This window comes from Natrix helvetica (assembly GCF_964273705.1).
Source record: "Natrix helvetica genome assembly, chromosome: 1".
NCBI lineage: Eukaryota > Metazoa > Chordata > Lepidosauria > Squamata > Natricidae > Natrix > Natrix helvetica.
This window is the reverse complement of record NC_138548.1, coordinates 311,743-330,562: the sequence shown is the minus strand read 5'-3', so window position 1 is coordinate 330,562 and position 18,820 is coordinate 311,743.

Sequence of the window (18,820 nt, the reverse complement as noted above, 5' to 3'; positions counted from 1 at the left end):
TCACACATTGCCTCCTTTGTAGTGCGCGTTGCCCGCGGCACATCAGCATCGCTTCATTCGAACGAGGCTGCCCTCGCCGCCCCACCCCGGCGCAGCTTCTGGGAAGGGTCCGACGCTGTCCACCCAAGGGCTGCAAGCCAGTCGAGGGCCCCGCTGAGCTGAGAGGCAAACGCGTCTCCCGTCCTGGCCGGGCTGGTGGAAGCCATTGGGCTCGGCCGGGGGACCCCCTCCCCTGCAGGGTGAAACCCGGGACTCGAACTCCATTTGCGCAACAGGCTTAACAAAAGGTCCGGGGCTACTCGCAGCGGCCCTGCCCAAAGGGGCGTCTGTCGCGCTTGGTGGAGGGCAACCGTCTCCGGGGAGCCCCGTGGGGAGGAGGCGCCGTTCCCCTGGCCGTCGGGCCGCCTCTTTCCGCTTCGGCCAGGACTGCCCCTGTTCTTTTGCGCTCGCCCGCCGGCCTGGAGTGGAGCCGCGCAGCCGGGAATGGGCTCGGCCGGCGCCGAGACACTCGCTGACACCTCCCGCCCCGCCCCACCCCCCAGACCCAATGAAAGGGAGCGGAAAGGAGTCGCCCCTCCCCTCCCTTCCCTGAACTCCGGGGAGCTCCTGGGCAGCGCAAGAGCCTGAGGCGCTTCTGCAGACGGTCCCTAGTCCCGCCGACACAGGAAACCGGGAAGCCCAGGCGGCTCCTGAACCAGAGTGTGTGTGGGGGGGAGGAGGCTGGGGAATGCTGGCGCGGGCCAGGTCGCTCCAGTCCCGGCACGGGGGCGAGTCTCGTGCGGGGGGGGGGGTGCGGAGTAGCTCAGCCGCCAACAGTCCTGTTTCCCTAACACCCCCCCCCACCCCGAACGGTCTCAAGCGGAGCGATTCCCGGAATCCTTGGGGAGGAGAGCTGAGGTCTCCCCAAATGTTTAAGCTCTAATCGGGAGACGAGCAGAAGTCACCATTGGTTTGGCCGCCAGAAATCTTCGGCTCCCTTGGGGTTTGAGAGCCAGCTGACCCCGGCCCTCCAGGAAGGGGGGCAGAGCCTCCTAGCCAAGGGACTGCTGGCTGGAAGGGGGCCCAGCCCAGGGAGAGAGAGGCCCCAGAGGGCTCCTCGGGCTCACCACAATTCTGCCCCCCTTCATCCCCAGGCCGTGGCGGGAGGGGCACTTCCTGGGGCCCAGAAGGAGCCTCACTGATGGGCTTCTCAGCCCCTCCCTCTCACCTTCCTTCAGGCCACATTTGATGTTTGCACTGAAAGGAGGGGTGGAATCCTTCCAGGGCCTCAAGGAGGCTCCCCCTCCCCTGCCCCCAGCTTCTTCCGGGGGTCCTTCAGGGGATTTCCCTTCTCTGACTCTCTCCCTCTGTGTCCAAAGCCCTTCCCAGCTTACAGGGATGGAAGCCGCTTAGTGACTGAGAGCTTTATTTATTTATTTATTTTATTTGATTTCTAGACCGCCCCCTCTCCCCGAAGGGACTCGGGGCGGTGTACAGATACCAAATTAAAAACCATACAAATAATCATAAATATAGTTAAAATCGAATTAAACTTTAAACCCCTCTACAAATTTATAAAAATTAAAAACTTAGCCTAAGACCACCCACGAAATTTAAAAATACAGACTGAGGTGGGAGAGCTGGAATTAGGCCAAGCCGGCTAGATTAAACAGGTGGGTTTTAAGCTTCTTACGGAAGGAGCGGAGGTCGGTGGTAGTTCTGATATCCGGGGGGAGGTCATTCCAGAGGGTCGGGCCCATCACAGAGAAGGCCCTACTCCTGGGCGTCGCCCGCTGGCACAGCCTAGTAGACGGCACCCGGAGGAGTCCCTCTCTGTGTGAGCGAATCGGCTGAAGGGATGTGTGGGGCAGGATACGATCCCGCAAATAACTAGGCCCTGTGCCATGGAGCGCTTTGAAGATGATAACCAACACCTTGAAACGCACCCGAAAAGCTACAGGTAGCCAGTGCAGCCCGCATTCTGAACCAACTGCAGTCTTCGGGTGCATCTTAAGGGGAGCCCCATGTAGAGAGCGTTACAGTAGTCTAGCCGGGACGTCACAAGCGCATGGGTGACTGTGCGAAGGGCGTTCCGGTCCAATAGGGGACGCAATTGGCGCACCAGGCGAACCTGGTGAAACGCCCCCCTTGCCACGGCTGTCACATGGTCGTTCATTGACAGCCAGGCATCTAGGAGGACGCCCAAATTGCGTACCCGATCCACGGGGGCCAGATGTTCACCCCCAATGGCCAGTGATGGAGTCAACTGGTTGAACCGGGGTGCCGGTAGCCACAGCCACTCCGTCTTGGACGGGTTGAGCTTGAGTCTCTTACTTCCCATCCAGATCCGTACGGCTTCCAGACACCGGGACATCACTTTGACGGCATCGTTGGGGTGGTTCGGGGTAGAGATGTACAGCTGGGTATCATCCGCGTACAGATGGTAATCTACCCCGAACCCACGAATGATCTCGCCCAGCGGCTTCATATATGCATTGAACAGGAGAGGCGAGAGGACCGACCCCTGTGGCACCCCACAATTGAGCGGCCTCGAGGTCGACCTCTGCCCCCCTGCCAATACAAATTGCACTCGGCCAGAGAGGTAGGAGGAGAACCACCGCAGAATGGTGCCCCTCACCCCCAGCCCTTCCAGTCGATGCAATAGGATACCATGGTCGATGGTATCAAAAGCCGCCGAGAGGTCTAGTAGGAACAGGATGGAGGAGCAACCCCCATCTCTGGCCCTCCAGAGATCATCCACCAACGCGACCAATGTCATCTCCGTGCTGTGGCCGGGCCAGAAACCGGACTGGCGCGGGTCCAGATAATCAGTTTCCTCCAGGTGACGTGGAAACTGTTGTGCCACCACACTCTCTACAACCTTTGCCAGGAAGCAAAGGTTGGAGACGGGACAGTAGTTAGCTAACACAGCTGGGTCCAGGGAAGGCTTCTTGAGTAGGGGCCTCACCACCGCCTCTTTCAGGACGGCCGGCAAGAACCCCTCACTCAATGAAGCGTTGACTAACTCCTGGAGCCAGCCTCGTGTGACCTCCCAGGATGCCAGTACAAGCCAGGAGGGACACGGGTCCAGTAAACATGTGGTGGCTCGCAGTCGCCTACGCAGCATGTCCATATCGTCGGAAGTAACAGAGTCAAACTTCCTAAGTGGGGCCCCCAGACCCAGAGAAGGGGAGCTCCCTGCATTGGAGGAACCTTTCGGGGGTCCAGGACCCCCGGCCTCTCCCCAACCCCAGGACGACACTGGTTTCCACTGGGAGTCTAGAATCTGCGCCAGGATGTGAACAGGAGGGCAAACGAGGACCTGGACAACCTGGGAAGGGAGAGACCTTTCCCAGGCCAACCCCTTCAGTCATGGAGGAAGCCTCCTGCAGGGCGGCTAAGCCAGTCTGGCATTTCCTTCCCAGCTTCCTGTGTGTGCAGAGGAGCCGCGGCAGGCAGTTTTCCCAAGGGAGCCAGCGAGGGATGGAGGGAGGGAGGGAGGGAGGGCCGCCTCTGTCCTGGATGGGCCCTTCCCGGCCAGCCGTGGGGGAGGGGAGCCTGGGAAGCGGGATTGGTCCCTTCCCTGAGAAGCCCCGAGGGCGGTTTTGCTTCAGCCCTGGCTCCCTCCCTGCAAGCCTTGCAGAGTAAAAAGGAGTCTCTTTCCCCTCCCCCCCCCACCCTCTGTATGGGAAGGAAACACTAATTTTTCCAGGTTGCCCAGTGTGGAAGAGGGGACAGTGAGAGTGGGGCTAAAATGGGGGAATTCTTTTGTGTGTGGTGTCCCCGGAGTTCTTCTTTTCTCCTGCGTGGAGGTGGGCTTCCCACAGGCTTCCAATGGCTGCAGCCTCTTCTGGACCTTCTTGGGCCCCTGAGCCTCCCCTCCCCCCCCCCACACACACACCAGAGTTTTCCCCAAGGCCAACTAGCCCTCTACAGCAGGGGAATGAATATTCTGCTCAGGGGAAGAGGTGGGGGGGGCAGGGAGTCTTGGGGGGGAGGGGGGGCTTAGGGGCCCGGGAGAGGCAGGTCTGGGGGTCAGATGGAGGTGACCCTGCCTGCCTATGTCCAGGGTTCATACATGCTGCTGTAACAGCTGTTGAATGCACTTTTCTTGAAGGAAGGGAACGGAGCGGAGCTGCTTTATCTCTCCATAGACATTTGCCTACTTAGAGTTGGTAGAACTTCCACATACTGGCATACTCTATCTCTGAGTTAGGTAAGCAAGTAAATCTTTATTTTCTGGCTGGCAGCATCTCCTGGTGAAGAGTGGCACTCTCAGCCGCAAGGACAAGAGGCACATGCCCAGCCACCCTCTCCTCATGGAGATCCTCCCCCCATTAATCCAGCCTGCCTCAAATATGACTGTAGCGGGGGGGGGGGCTTCTAGGCCAGATGCCAAGCTGGGCAGGAGCGAAGCCCAAGTAGAGGCCACCAAAGCCCCCTTGGTGCCCTGCGGGACTGGCAAAAAAGCTGCTACCTGAGCCGGTGGGGGGAGGGGCTGCACTCAGCCGAGGGGCAGGAAGAGTCCTTTCCTCACCAGGCCGCATCCTCTGTGCAACTGCGTTTGTGCCATTTTCCCTCTCGAAGCAGCACCGCAACGAACAGACCAGCGAAGGCTAAAGGCGGGTCAAAGGGACGTGGCCCAGCAGCCCTTCCCTTCCCAGAGGCGGTGCTCCCCCTCCTTTAGGTTTAGGTTAGGTTTATTGGACTTACATTCCGCCCTTCTCTCAAAGGACTCAGGGCGGCGTACAACATAAAAACACATATTACAAAGGTTAAAAGAAAGATTAAATAGAATATCAAAAAAAATAAACCCAATAGACATTTACAATGAGATTTAGAAATTAAATTAAAATTAACAATTAAAATTAATAATTTATTTTATTCAGGCCAGGCCGGCTTGATGGAAAAGCCAACTTTTTAGGGCGCATCGGAAGGACCGGAGGTCGGGAATTATGCGAAGCTCCGGGGGTAGCTCATTCCAGAGGGAAGGCGCTCCCACAGAGAAGGTTCTCCCCCCTGAGGGTCACCAGCCGACACTACTTGGCTGACGGCACCCTGAGGAGGCCAACTCTGTGGCATCGTACTGGACGGTGGGAGGCTACTGGTGGCAGTAGGTGGTCTTGCAGGTACCCTGGGCCTAAGCCATGGTGCGCTTTAAAGATCATAATTAACACCGTGAATTGCACCCGGAAGACAACCGGCAACCAGTGCAGGTCGCCTAAAAGGGGTGTAACATGGGAGCACCTAGGTACCCCCATGACAACCCGCGCAGCCACATTCTGGACCAGCTGAAGCCTCCAGGTGCTCTTCAAGGGCAGCCCCATGTAGAGAGCGTTACAGTAGTCCAGGCGAGAAAGGACGAGGGCATGAGTGACTGTGCACAGAGCATCCCGATCCAGGAAGGGGCACAACTGACGTACCAGGCGAACCTGGTAAAAGGCCCCCCTGGTCACGGCCGTCAGGTGTTCTTGTAAACTAAGCCATTATCCAGGAGGACTCCCAGATTGCGTCCCTTCTCTGGGGGGGCTAAAATTTCTCCCCCTATCGTCAAAGATGGTACAAGATGCACAAATTGGGATGACGAGAACCACAGCCACTCAGTCTTGGAGGGATTCAGCTTGAGCCTGTTCCTCCTCATCCAGATCTGCACAGCCTCCAGGCATCGGGACATCACGTCGAGGGCATCGTTTGGGTGGTTTGGGGTAGAGATGAAAAGTTGGGTATCATCAGCATATTGATGATACCGTACCCCAAAACCACGGATGATCTCACCCAGCGGTTTCATGTATATGTTGAACAGGAGGGGTGAGAGAACCGACCCCTGGGGCACCCCACAAGTGAGGCGCTTTGGGGTCAATCCCTGCCTCCAGTCAACACGAACTGTTACCGATCCAACAGGTAGGAGGAGAACCACCACAAAACGGTGCCCCCCACTCCCAACCCCCCGAGTCGTTGCAGTAGGATACCATGGTCGATGGTATCAAAAGCCACCGAAAGGTCTAATAGGACCAGGACAGAGGAACAACCCCTGTCCCGGGCCTGCCACAGATCATCAACCAATGCCGTCTCAATGCTGTACCCGGGCCTGAAACCCGACTGAAACGGATCCCGGTAGACAGCTTCATCCAGGTAATGGGGAAACTGACATGCTACCACGCTCTCAACAACCTTTGCTACAAAGCGAAGGTTGGAGACCGGATGATAGTTGGCTAAAGAAGCTGGGTCCAGGGAAGGCTTCTTAAGGAGGGGCCTCACCACCGCCTCCTTCAAGGCGGTGGGAAAGAACCCCTCTCTCAATGAAGCATTGGTAATCGCCTGGAGCCAGCCTCGGGTCACCTCCTGGGAAGCCAAAACTAACCAAGAGGGACACGGGTCCAGCACACAAGTGGCAGCACTGAGTCTCACCATAATCCTGTCCATGCCTTCGGGGGTCACAGGGTCAAACTCATCCCAGATTGTCTCCTCAAGATTCATCCCCGTCGGCTCGCCCGAATCTACCCAGTCAGAGTCCAAGCCTGTCCGGATCTGAGCGATTTTATCCTGCAGATACTGAACAAATTCTTCAGCCCTACCCTGCAAGGGGTCTTCCCCAGTTCCTTGGTTAAGTAAGGAATGGGTCACCCTAAACAGGGCGGCTGGGCAGTTACCTGCGGATGAGATAAGAGCGGGAAAATATTGCTGTTTTGCCGCTTCTATCGCCACTAAGTAGGATTTAATATGAATTCTTACTAGTGTTCGATCAGATTCGGACTGGCTGGCCCTCCAGCCACTCTCTAGGCATCTTTTCCGGGGTTTCATCTCCAGGAGTTCCTCGGTAAACCAGGGAGCCATCCGGGATCGACACTGGGTCAGAGGCCGCAAAGGCACAACATGATCCAAAGCCCCAGCGGCAGCCCTCTCCCAGGCTTCCACTAGGGCTTCGGTCGAACTGTGAGCAAGGGATTCAGGAAAAGTCCCGAGCTCCATCAGGAACCTTTCAGGATCCATCAGGTGCCTGGGGCGGAACCATCCAATCGGTTCCGCCTCCCTGCGGCGCGGGGTGGCAGTATGGAAGTCAAGTCTGATGAGGAAATGATCAGACCATGACAAGGGTTGAATAGAAATATCCCCTAAATCTAGATCATTCATCCACTGCCCAGAGACAAAAATCAGGTCGAGCGTGTGTCCCCCATTATGGGTGGGGTCTTGAATTAACTGAGTTAGGTCCATAGCCGTCATGGAAGCCATGAACTCCCGAGCTGACTCGGATGTCTCGCCAATGGAAGGCAGATTGAAATCCCCCAGGACCATGAGCCGGGGGGAAATCAACCGCCAATCCAGCTAAGACATACAGCAGCTCCGGCAGGGCCGATGAAACATAGCAGGGAGACAGGTACGTAACAAAAAGGCCCACCTGAGCTCCAAGGCCCCACTTCACAAAGAGGGACTCACACCCGCCTATCTGAGGCACAGTGACCTCCTGAGGTCTAAGACTTTCCCTAATAACCACCACCACCACCCTGCCCCTGCCCTGGGGTCTCGGCTGGTGAAACGCCGGAAGCCTGATGGGCATAGTTCGCTAAGGGGCACCCCCCCCTCATGGCCCAACCAGGTCTCCGTAATGCACACCAGGTCCGCTCTCCCCTCTTGTATAAGGTCATAAATGAGGGGAGCAAATGTTCAACCAAAATGTTGGAGATGCGGGTGTCTAGATGCCACCTTTTTTCATGTATGGTGGACTTGCAACAAGGTTAAAGCTTTTTGGATAAAAATATGGTGGGTTATGCAGAATGTATTTAAGAAAAGAATACAATTCACTCCGCAAATGTTTTTATTGGGTATAGCTAAGGATTTCACCAAAGGGGAAAAAAAATTGCTCTTGCATATGGTCACAGCAGTTAGGTTGTTGATTGCGCAACATTGGAAAAAAGATTTTTTACCGACAATTGATCAATGGATACAGAAGGTGGCGGGGTTCGCTGAAATGGCAAAAATTTCAGCTTTCTTAAAAGCTCAGAAATAGGAGGATTATACACAGGAATGGGTAAAATGGATTGATTACATACAGAATAAATACCAGACTAGGAGTTATTATGTAGCCTTTAGGTAAGAATGTTTAGATTGATAGATGATCAGAGTAAATAATATATGGGATGCTTGGAATTGTTAGAGTGGTATACAGCGGAAGTCAGGGGGGTGGGTTTGTGTGGGAGGTGTGGGAGGGTTAGGGTGGAGGGCGGGGCAATATATATGTATGAATAAATTAGAAGATGGGACTAACGAAACATTGTTATTTTAGGAGAAATTTATATTAAGAGTTATATATGTTAAATTAGCTTAGAAGATGGGATTAATGTGCTATTATTAATCTAAGAGAAATTTACATTGTGTTTGTTGGGAGGAGAGGGGCTACAATACGAGTAATTTACTTTAAGATGGGGGGAGGGGAAGGGGCAAAGTATTTGGTATAATATTCTAATGTGAATTTTTGCGGGGGGGTTGGGGGGGCATAGCATTTGTATGAGATTTACATTGTATGGCGGGGGGGTTGAAAAGGGGGAAAATCTGTTTGTATAAAACTCTTTTAATAAAAAAAAATGAGGGGAGCCTTATGTACCACGGACCTGGTGTTAAGTGATACCAGCCGGAGACCCGGGTCCTGTAATCCCGAGCACGCAGGGGTGCAAGAGGGGCAATGAGGGTTGGAGCGCGCGGTCACTCTTAAACAGCAAACCCACATCCCTTGGACATAATTTGGCCCTAGGCCCCCACCATATCTGCCCCTCCCACATACAGTAGAGATGGCAAAGCCCCCAATGGAATGGAATCCCAACCCTTTCCAGCACTCCCAACCCACGCAAATTAGTTAGCTCTGGCCTGTGTCCTGGCAGACTCCCCCCCCCCCAAGTCTGTCTGAGCCTTCCGAATCAACCCGCCCCCTGCCCACCCCTTAAAATTTGATTTTAAAAACCCTGTAAAAAAACCCTAAGAAGCCTCTTCTTGGCATGCCACTTCTCGGGATCCCAAGATCCGTCATTAAGGAAGCGTCTTCCATTAGGGAAGCAAGAAGGCCATCCCCGGGAAAGGGGGAGTTCCCGAAGGAAGCAAAGTTCTGTTGCAGTATAATATAGAGGAGAGTGTGGCATCAATCAAAACAGAGTGACATCACAGGGAGATGGGCCGGGGAGATGACGTATCCACGGGGGGGGGGGGGAGCCGACAGTGTTCAAGGCAGTAGCGGGGGGCTTATGTCCATCATAGCCATGGTCAATGTTGAAGACAATATATAAGGGTAACGGTCAGATATCAAAATCGCAGCAGATGATAAATTGTGGGTTGGTGAAGCGGCCAATGATGGCGGTGGTGAGGACAGCGGCGGCAGCGGCTGCTGCTCCAACAACTCCAACAACTGAGCTCCGTCCTTGCCAGCCGCACTCATATCTGTCGCCGGGGCCGCACTCTGTTAACCCAGTCCATAGTGTCACAAGGGGAGGGGCCAAATGGCCAAATGGCACAGTACGGTGGCCCAGGCAATGGTGGTGATACCGGTGGGGGCCACAGCACAGGAGCCCCCCCCCCCAAACGTGCCCACGCCAACTACTGAAGCCATCTTCTGCTGCATCAATACCCATGCCAGCCACAGCCACTCTCCCGCTAATCCAGTCTTTCACGTCCATAAGCTACCGGGATACTACCATGGCGTGGGCAGTGGCAGTGACGGCGGCAGAAACCCCAGGCAGGGATTCCCACCGACGACGGCGACCACACCCACGTCGGCAGCAGAAAAATGCTCTCCATTCTCCGTTCACCGCCAACCGCCCCATTTCACTCATAACATTCCGGCTACAGGGCAGGACATCGCAGCTCAAGGGTACCCCCCCCCCCGAGGTCCCAGGAAGTTCCCATAGCTGGACCTGGAACCGACGATGGGGTAGGGCAGCCCCTGCATACCCCGAGAAGGAAAACCATCTCCCCAAAGCTCTCCTCAAACGTGACAGGGCACCGTCTTGGGCATCTTTGTGGGGGAGGCTGCCATTGAGGTGCAGCCCCCAGAAAGGGCCTGTCCTTCCCATCCATTCTTTCTCCAGGCACCCTCTGGCCAGCCAGATGGGGGAGACTTTCCTGCCTGCGAGCCCCCCTCCCCTTGGCTCTGCAAGGGCCCCAGAGAGGTGGCCAGGAAGGGGGGGGGGGAAAGGAGGGCCTTGGGGTGCCTGGAGAGGAGGGAGGGGCCGTGGCCTTGGAGCAGCCCCCGGGCCAGAGTTTCTCAAGGGGGCTTCCCAGAGAGAACTTTACTTTACTTTTATTTAGATTTCTAGACCGCCCCCTCTCCCGAAAGGGACTCGGGGCGGTGTACAGTCAAATTAAAACACAAATACATAGGAATAAATATAAATACACAAATCCTTAAATTAGATGAGGAGGTTAAAAGACTGTATCTTAAAGTAAAGCTATTAAAACCATATTAAAAATAACCCCTAAAAATACCCCAGAAAGTAAAAATTAACCCAACTAAAATATCTGGCAGGAGGTGAGATAAAACTATGGATGGGCCAAGCCGGCTAGTCGAAACAGGTGAGTCTTTAGTTTTTGATGGAAGGAGCGGAAGTCGGTGGTAGTTCTAATGTCGGGAAGGAGGTCATTCCAGAGGGTTGGGCCCATCACAGAGAAGGCTCTACTCCTAGGCGCCGCCCATTGGCATTGCTTGGTGGACGGCACCAGGAGGAGCCCCTCCCTCTGAGAGCGAATTGGTCGCAGGGATGTGTGCGGTAGGATGCGATCCCGCAAGTAGCTAGGTCCTGTGCCATGGAGCGCTTTAAAGATGGTAATCAACACCTTGAAACGCACCCGAAAAACCACAGGCAGCCAGTGCAGCTTCCGCAGGAACGTGTTATGTGGGAGTACCTAGTACGCCCCATGATGGCCCGCGCGGCCGCATTCTGGACTAGCTGTAGTCTTCGGGCGCGTCCCAAGGGGAGCCCCATGTAGAAGGCATTGCAGTAGTCCAGACGAGACATCACCAGCGCATGAGTGACCGTGCGTAGGGCATCCCGGTCCAGTAAGGAGCGCAATTGGCGCACCAGGCGAACCTGGTGGAACGCCCCCCTTGCCACGGCTGCCACATGGTCATCCATCGACAGCTGGGCATCTCGGAGGACGCCCAAATTGCACGCCCGTTCCACAGGGGGCAATTGCTCGCCCCCTATGGCCAGTGATGGTGTCCACTGGCTGAACCGAGGTGCCGGTAGCCACAGCCACTCAGTCTTGGAGGGGTTGAGCTTGAGTCTGTTGTCCCCCATCCAGACCCCGATGGCTTCCAAACACCAGGACATCATTTCGACAGCCTCGTTGGGGTGGTTTGGGGTGGAAATGTACAGCTGAGTATCATCAGCGTACAGATGATACTCCACCCCAAAACCGTGGATGATCTCCCCCAGCGGCTTCACATATGCGTTGAACAGAAGGGGCGAGAGGACTGACCCCTGTGGCATCCCACAAGTGAGTGGCCTCAGGGTCGACCTCTGCCCCCCTGCCAACACACATTGCGTCCGGTCGGAGAGGTAGGAGCCGAACCACCGCAAAACGGTGCCTCCAACTCCCATCCCCTCCAGCCGGCGCAATAGGATACCATGGTCGATGGTATCAAAAGCCGCTGACAGATCTAATAGGACCAGGATAGAGGAACAACCCCTATCTCTGGCCCTCCAGAGATCATCCACCAACGCGACCAAGGCCGTCTCCGTGCTGTGTCCGGGTCGGAAGCCGGACTGGCGTGGGTCTAGATATTCGGATTCCTCAAGGTGTCGCGGAAACTGCTGTGCCACCACATTCTCTACAACCTTCGCTAAAAAGGGAAGGTTGGAGACTGGACGATAATTAGCTAGCTCCAACGGGTCGAGGGAAGGCCTTTTTTTTTTTAATTTTTTTTTCTTTAAAAAAGACAAGACAACACATACAGAGTAAGGGCCTCACCACCGCCTCTTTCAAGTCGGCAGGTAAGGACCCCTCACCCAACGAGGCGTTCACCAGGCCCAGGAGCCAGCCTCGTGTCACTTCCCAGGATGCCAGTACCAGCCAGGAAGGACACGGGTCCATTAAACATGTGGTGGGTCGCAGTCGTCCATGCAACCTGTCCAAATCCTCAGGGGCAACAGAATCAAACTCCTCCCAGAATGGTCTCACAAGATTCACTGTTGACGGCTCTCCTGGACCACTGAGGGGGGGCCATCCGCTCCGGATCTGAGCGACTTTGTCCTGCAGATATTCCCCAAACTCCTCTGCTCTGCCCTGCAAGGGGGCTTCCCGCGTCCTCTGTGACAAGAGTGAGCGGGTTACCCGAAACAGGGCGGCAGGGCGGTTATCGGCGGACGCAATAAGAGCGGCACAATGTCTACGTTTGGCCGCTCTTAATGTCACAAGGTAGGTCCTAGAATAGGCTCTTACCTGTGTTCGATCAGATTTGGAGCGTGAGGACCTCTACCTGCTCTCTAGGCATCTCCTCTGGCGCTTCATCACCCTCAGGTCCTCGGTAAACCAAGGAGCCCGGGTGGGTCGTCGCCGCAGGAGAGGCCGCAAAGGCGCAACCCGGTCCATTCCAGGCGGCCACTAGGTCCTCCGACCGAGAGCGGGTCAGGGCTACAGGGAATGGCCCAAGCTCCGTCTGGAACCTATCCGGTTCCATCAGGCGCTTGGGGCGGTACCAACTTGGACAGTCTGGTTCCGCCTCCTCACGGTGGGGGGTAGTGCCAGGGAAGTCCAGCCAGAGAGATGAGTGAACTGACCATGACACGGGAGTGATAACTAGATCCCCTATTCCCAGATCACTCGTCCACTGCTCAGATACAAAAACAAGGTCCAGAGTGTGGCCACCTTCGTGTGTGGGGCCCTGAATTAATTGGGTCAGGTCCATGGCTGTCATGGAAGCCATGAACTCCCGAGCTACCTCGGATGCTTCCCCCGTCGACGGCAAGTTGAAATCCCCCATAACCACAAGTTTGGGGATCTCAACTGCCGTTTCTGAGATCAGCTCGAGGAGCTCGGGCAGGGCTGCTGATGCATAGCGAGGAGCCAAGTATACAATCAGCAGACCCCACTGCCTCCCTGGGCCCCATTTCACACCAAGGGACTCACACCCGCGTATCTGAGGTACAGTGAACTCCCTCGGCTCTAAGCATTCCCGTATAACTACCGCCACCCCACCACCCTTACCCAGGGCCCGGGGCTGATGGAATGCACGGAAACCTGGTGGGCACATTTCCACGAGGGGTAAACCACCCTCGTGGCCCAACCAGGTCTCCGTTATCCCTGCAAGGTCCAGCTCCCCCTCTGAGATCAACTCATTAATGAGGGGGGCCTTGTTGGTCACGGACCTTGCATTGCAAAGCATCAGCCGCAGGCCCTGGCTCTGTAGTTCCTGACCACCTAGACTACGGGGGTTGGTATAAACGACCGGGCGTATCCAACAGCCACGGTCTCCCAACCGACCCTCTGATCTTTTCTGGTCCTCGCATCCTCCCCTCCCCGCGACCGTTGTGATAAAGCAACCCTCTGTTGAAGTATCCTTTACCCTCCCCCCCTCTACCACACTCACTTCCCTCCTGGACTCACTTGTTTGCCTGGCACTGGCCCCCCTCCTAGCCTGATTAACCCACCCTCCCACCCTGGGACCCTCCCTGGAACCCCCTAAAAGAGATAAAAAACATTTGGTTAAAAATCCCCTTAGCTTCCGTTTCCTCCACCTCTCGGGGTTCACAAGGATTTTGGGTGAGAGCTGTGAGAGAGCCATGGGGAGCAGGAAAATGTGTGATAGAGGCTGGGGGGGGGGCTAGAACATCGGAGGCCGCTGGAAGCCCTGTATTAGGGCCATGGTTAGGCTGGAGCAGTGGCTGGACTAAGAACACCTGCCCCCACCCAACGAGGACTCTAGATTACCACCCAAGGAGGATCCCAGATTACTCCTGATTACCATCTATGAACTCCCACCCACCCAGGATCATCTAGGACTGCCACCCACCCTTTACCATCTCCCCACTACTTGGATATTCGATCATTTCCCGCCCCCCCTTTACCCAAGTATAACCAGGACAATGCCTTTTACCTTCTGCCGAGACCCTGACCTATTGACTGACCACTTACCATCTACGGCACCTTGACCCCACCGTGTTTTTAACATTATTTATCTGAGGTCAGACTTGCTCCGCCTGCGGGAGTCCCCTCTCTCGCAGGCATGGCCCTTGGCTCTTGCAGGGGCCCGCCTTGATGAAGGAACAGGAATGGCCAAAGTTTGTTTTGTTTACACTGAAGGAAGAGGCGTGTTGTGTGTGCGAGAGAGGCACACAGAAGGCTCCAGAAGGCAGGAGGGGGGGAGGGCTGAAGAAGCAGGGACTTTGTTCCTTGTTGTGATGCAGAGGCCAATTATCCGGGAAGGATGGGGCCTGTTTGGACTTGCTTGCTGGGCACGGCTTGCCAAATTAGTTTACATTTTCACATGCCTGTTTTTCACTAACCGAATGAAAGAAGCCTTGCCCGAGTGGCACCATTGTGTTTGTTGCGTGGAAAAAGAAGAAAATAAATAAATAAAACAGAGTTAACGCTATCAAATGCCAAGGCCAGCAGCGGCCTATAAATAACACCTATTTTGCAACTAATTTCTTTCGGTGTGGCTTTTCCCCGGCTTGCTTGTGACTTGCCCATTAGGGCAAGAGAGGCTGGATGCAAATAGGTTTGCTCCTTTAAACCCAGAGCCAGCCTAAGTGGGAACACCTCACCTTCCCTTTTCTTTGGGTGCTCATTAATAAGCAATCAGATCCTCCTTATTACCTGCCAGCAAGTGACAGGCCCCTTCCCCCCCCCCAACGGCATGGCCAGAGGGGATGCAGCACTTTTGGGATTCTGCCAAGTTGCCATAAACAGAGAGGCAGCAGCCACAGGTGGCATCGAAGCGGGGGGGGGCAGGGCGTGTGTGTGTGGGGGGGTAGAAGCTGCCCAAACACTCCTTCCTCGGAGGGCAGGACAGCCAGCTGGAAACTTGGGGTCTGGGCCAAGCTTGTCTCTTTGTGTGATGGGCAGCCGGCCGCCGGCTTCTCTGGTGGAGCTGGTTCTCTGGGGCAAAAGCAGCCGTGCCAGTGGCTGTGGCAACCCACCGGGCTTCCGGCTGGGTGGGGTGAATGAGGGCTCTGGAAAGACAACACAGGGAGGCCCCGAGGGTGGGGTATTCTCTGGCAGGTGCCAGCACCACACCTGCCCAGCCCCAGGAACTGGATCTGTCTCTCTCGGCTGCAGAGGCCGCGCAGGCGTAATTCACATGGAGTCCCTGGCACACCTCCAGGGGCTGGATGCCAGAGGGGCTGGGGACCGACCCTCCCTGGCAGCCCCTCCACCAAGCTGGAACCCAGGAGCCAAATGCCTCTGCCCTCCCCAGACCTGGGAGAAGGGCCCTCCTGGCCCCTCTTCTCATCTGCAGAAGCGCCTGGGGGTCCCAGCATCTCCCCAGAGGCTCCTGGGAGAGGATTTCTGCAGGGTGCCCCTTGCCAAACTGGGAGGGGTTTTTGGAGTGCCAGGCAGAGACCTGGGCCCGAGTCCAGACAACCCTTAGCAGCCCCCCCCCTTCTGCTTGTGGGGGAGGGGTTCAAAGGGAGCATTGAGGCCCCTCCAGGCAGCCAATGAGGATCTCAGCCTGCAGAAAATCTGCCCCCCTCAATCTCTCTCTTTCACCCACCCACCCCCGTTTTTTCTTTGGGGGGGGTTGTTTCCCTCTCTCCATGGGGGAGAGTGGGCAAGGGGATGGCACGCAACTCATCTCCCTGGGAACCTTCCCAGTCAACACGAGCTTCTGGGCCACAATCATCGCCCCCCCCCCCACAACCTTTCCCCCAGCAACAGCAGCTGACTCCCATGGGGGGGGGAGTCATGGCCAGGAGGGATCCTGACCAGCCGGCAATGCCCCCTCCCTGAGTGACCGGGGCCCCTCAGACGTCACGGCCGGCCTCCCTCATCGGAAGTTCGGTCCCCAGGGCGGGGGGGAAGAGAGCCTGCAGTCGACTGCCCCTGAACGTGGAGGATCCATTTATGGCCAGCTGTGTTGATGGAGGATCCAGGAGTTTGCCCTGAGCTCTTCCTGCAACCCAGAAGGGATGATGCCTCCCGGCCTCCTGCCCTTCTGCAGCCCCAGTGGGAGAAGAAGGGGGCCCTGCGGAGGGCACAAATGCCAGAAGGGGGTCTTCTGTCTGTCCTGGGGTGGAAGAGGGAGGAGGCCTGGCTCAGCATCTCCCCCTCTGGTGCTCCCCAGGGAGGGAGGGCCCAGGACGCGGTGCATGGGGAGGGGAAGGGGCTTCTAGCTCCAGCCAAGAGTCCTTCTTGCCGTCCCAGGAAGGTAGCGGCTACTCAAAGAAGTATTGACAGACACCCCCCCCCCCCCGAGAAAGTGGGGCATTCAGTCCAAGCTTACATTAGGTCTTGCAAGGTGGGGGACTTTTAAGAGGAGGTATGTAATGGGGAGAGTTTATGACATGACTGGGATTTTTTTTATATAGCCTTATTTTCACGCATTCACTGAATCTGAGGTTCCCCTGCCTCAACCCCCCCCCCCCAAAGAGAGGCTGACCAGCCAGATCAGAAGCAAGAGCTGCATTCACACGCTTGCCTTGCACCCCCACCCTCACCCAGCACCTCGCAGCCACCCAAACTTGGTCAGTTAGAAAAGAAGGACTCCCCAAGGCATCCTTAGCTAACGTAGAGGTCACTAAAGCCAGATGGTTATAGAATCTGAAATTCTGCTCCCAAAGCATCTTCTTCCCTTTTCCCTTCTCCCCACCTTCCTCCTGGTTCTCTTAAACTGTCCAATTACATCCAGGTAAATTGTTTTGGCAACAATCCCTGGCTGGGCAGGCTGGACGGTCTCCCATCTCCTTCCCTGGCCTTGGAAGGGCCAGCAGCTCCCACTGGGAATACTTTCCAGTCCCCTCATCCCAGCCTCCCCCCCTCCCCCCCCCCAGACCCTTTTCCAGCCCCATGTTGGGCTTGGCCAGGCGGTGAGTGGCAGGACCGGGAAGGGCGGCCATTGCCCATCTTGGGTGATTCTGCTGGCAGTCTGTGTCCCAATTGGGGTGGGGGAGTGTCCTGGGCCTGCAGGAGCCCTTTCTGAACTCAAAATGGGGAGGGTGTCTGTCACAGCATGGAATACTGTCTGTCTGTGTATGTGTGTTGTGCCTGAAAAGCACCCAGCCAGCTCCTCTTTTTCCTGGCTGGGGTTCTCCTCCCCTCCCCACCCCCAGCAGAGACCCAGCCAGGCTGCAGCTGTTTGGCCTAGGGGTCTCAGCAGGGATCTGGGGTCTCCTTGCAGTTTGCAACTGTCCTGTGCCCGAGCTGGGCCTCCTGCATGTGGCTGGCCGGCCAAAGGGTTGCAAAGGGGACAGGGGTGAGGTTTCCACCTTGGCTCCCTTCCAAAGGCCTCCCAAGGCGACCAGCTGCTCCGGGAGCTGCTTAGAAGCGTTTCTACATCACTTGCATTCAGCACCCTGGAATTGGGTCATAATCCCGTCCAGGACTTGAAGAGACGGCAACAGCTTCCTAGGATTCAACCCAGCAGACTTTAGCCACCACCGCCACCCCCCTCGAGAAGTTGCCCCCAACTGACCCCTGGAAGTAAGCGGCCACTGGTGGGGACACAGAAGCCAAGGGCTCCTTCCCAGTCCTGAAGGGCTTTCCTGATGGTGCTAGGCGCTGTCCTGCCTGGGCTGAGGGGCTCCAGGCCTGGCTCAACTGGGCTGCCCCTCACCCCCAGCAGCATGGGCTCCCCTGACTCAGCACAGGAAGTCCCCAGCCAGAAGCCGCTTCTGCATTGCCAGAGACCGGGGCTTTCCCCTTCAGCTGGAAGAGGCTGTTAAGCAAGGAAATGCCTGGGCAGCCGGGAAGATCTTCCTCCGTCCCCCTCCCACTCCCCGCAGCTCTCGCCACCGCCAACTTCTTGCCTTAGCACTGAGCTGCAGCCTGGCAGGCATGCCCAAGCTGGCTGGAAGCCATTGAAGTTCCTCCCACTATGCTGGCAAATTGCTGGGAGAGGGGAGCAAACCCCATAGCCCCTTTCCTGACTGCTCTCCCTCGTCCCAGTTTTGGAACAATTAGCAAGGGAATTCAATGCTTGTATTGGCATTCATTGGAGAGAAAGGGATTACAAGAGAGCAAGGGGAAATGCACAGGCATGCCTTAGCCCCTGCTGCCGGGAAGAGATGGGCTATCCAAATACTCCCTCCCCTCCGCAAGGGAGAAAATCCCGTGAAGAGGGAAAAGAGAGAAGAAAATGTAAAAAAAAAAACAAAAAAAACCACAAGACCAAGGGAAGCCAGGATAGCCATGGTCAGGTTAAAGGTCAGCTCCAGGAAAACAGTCAAGAGGGACTTTCCCTGGAATGAGTGGCAGAAATCCTGGTCCAGGTTGCAGGTTGGTTGGCGAGCGCTGATGAGGCTACCTAGTTTGGCAACATCCTCAGTGCTTGCATTTAAATGTCTGATGAAACACCTGCAGCAAAGCCAGACTCAGGGAGCCCCAAGGACCCCCCCCCCCGTCATCGTTCTTCCCCTCCCTCCCGGCAAACCCCACTCGCATCTAGCACTGATGTTACCTGGTTGGGTAATGAAATGCCTGCGATAAAGCAACCCACCTGAGGGAGCACCAGGGGCCCCTCAATTTGCATCTTCTGCAAGCCTCCCAGAACCAGATGTTCCCCTCCTCGCATCCCCTCCCCCCACCAGGCCACAGAAGGGTTTCAGCAGCACACCGGCGGCCCAACATGCGCCCAACTTCCGGTGTCTGCTGCTGCTTCCTGCCAGTGTGGCTGCAGTGCCTGCAGCCAGAGGCAGCTCCA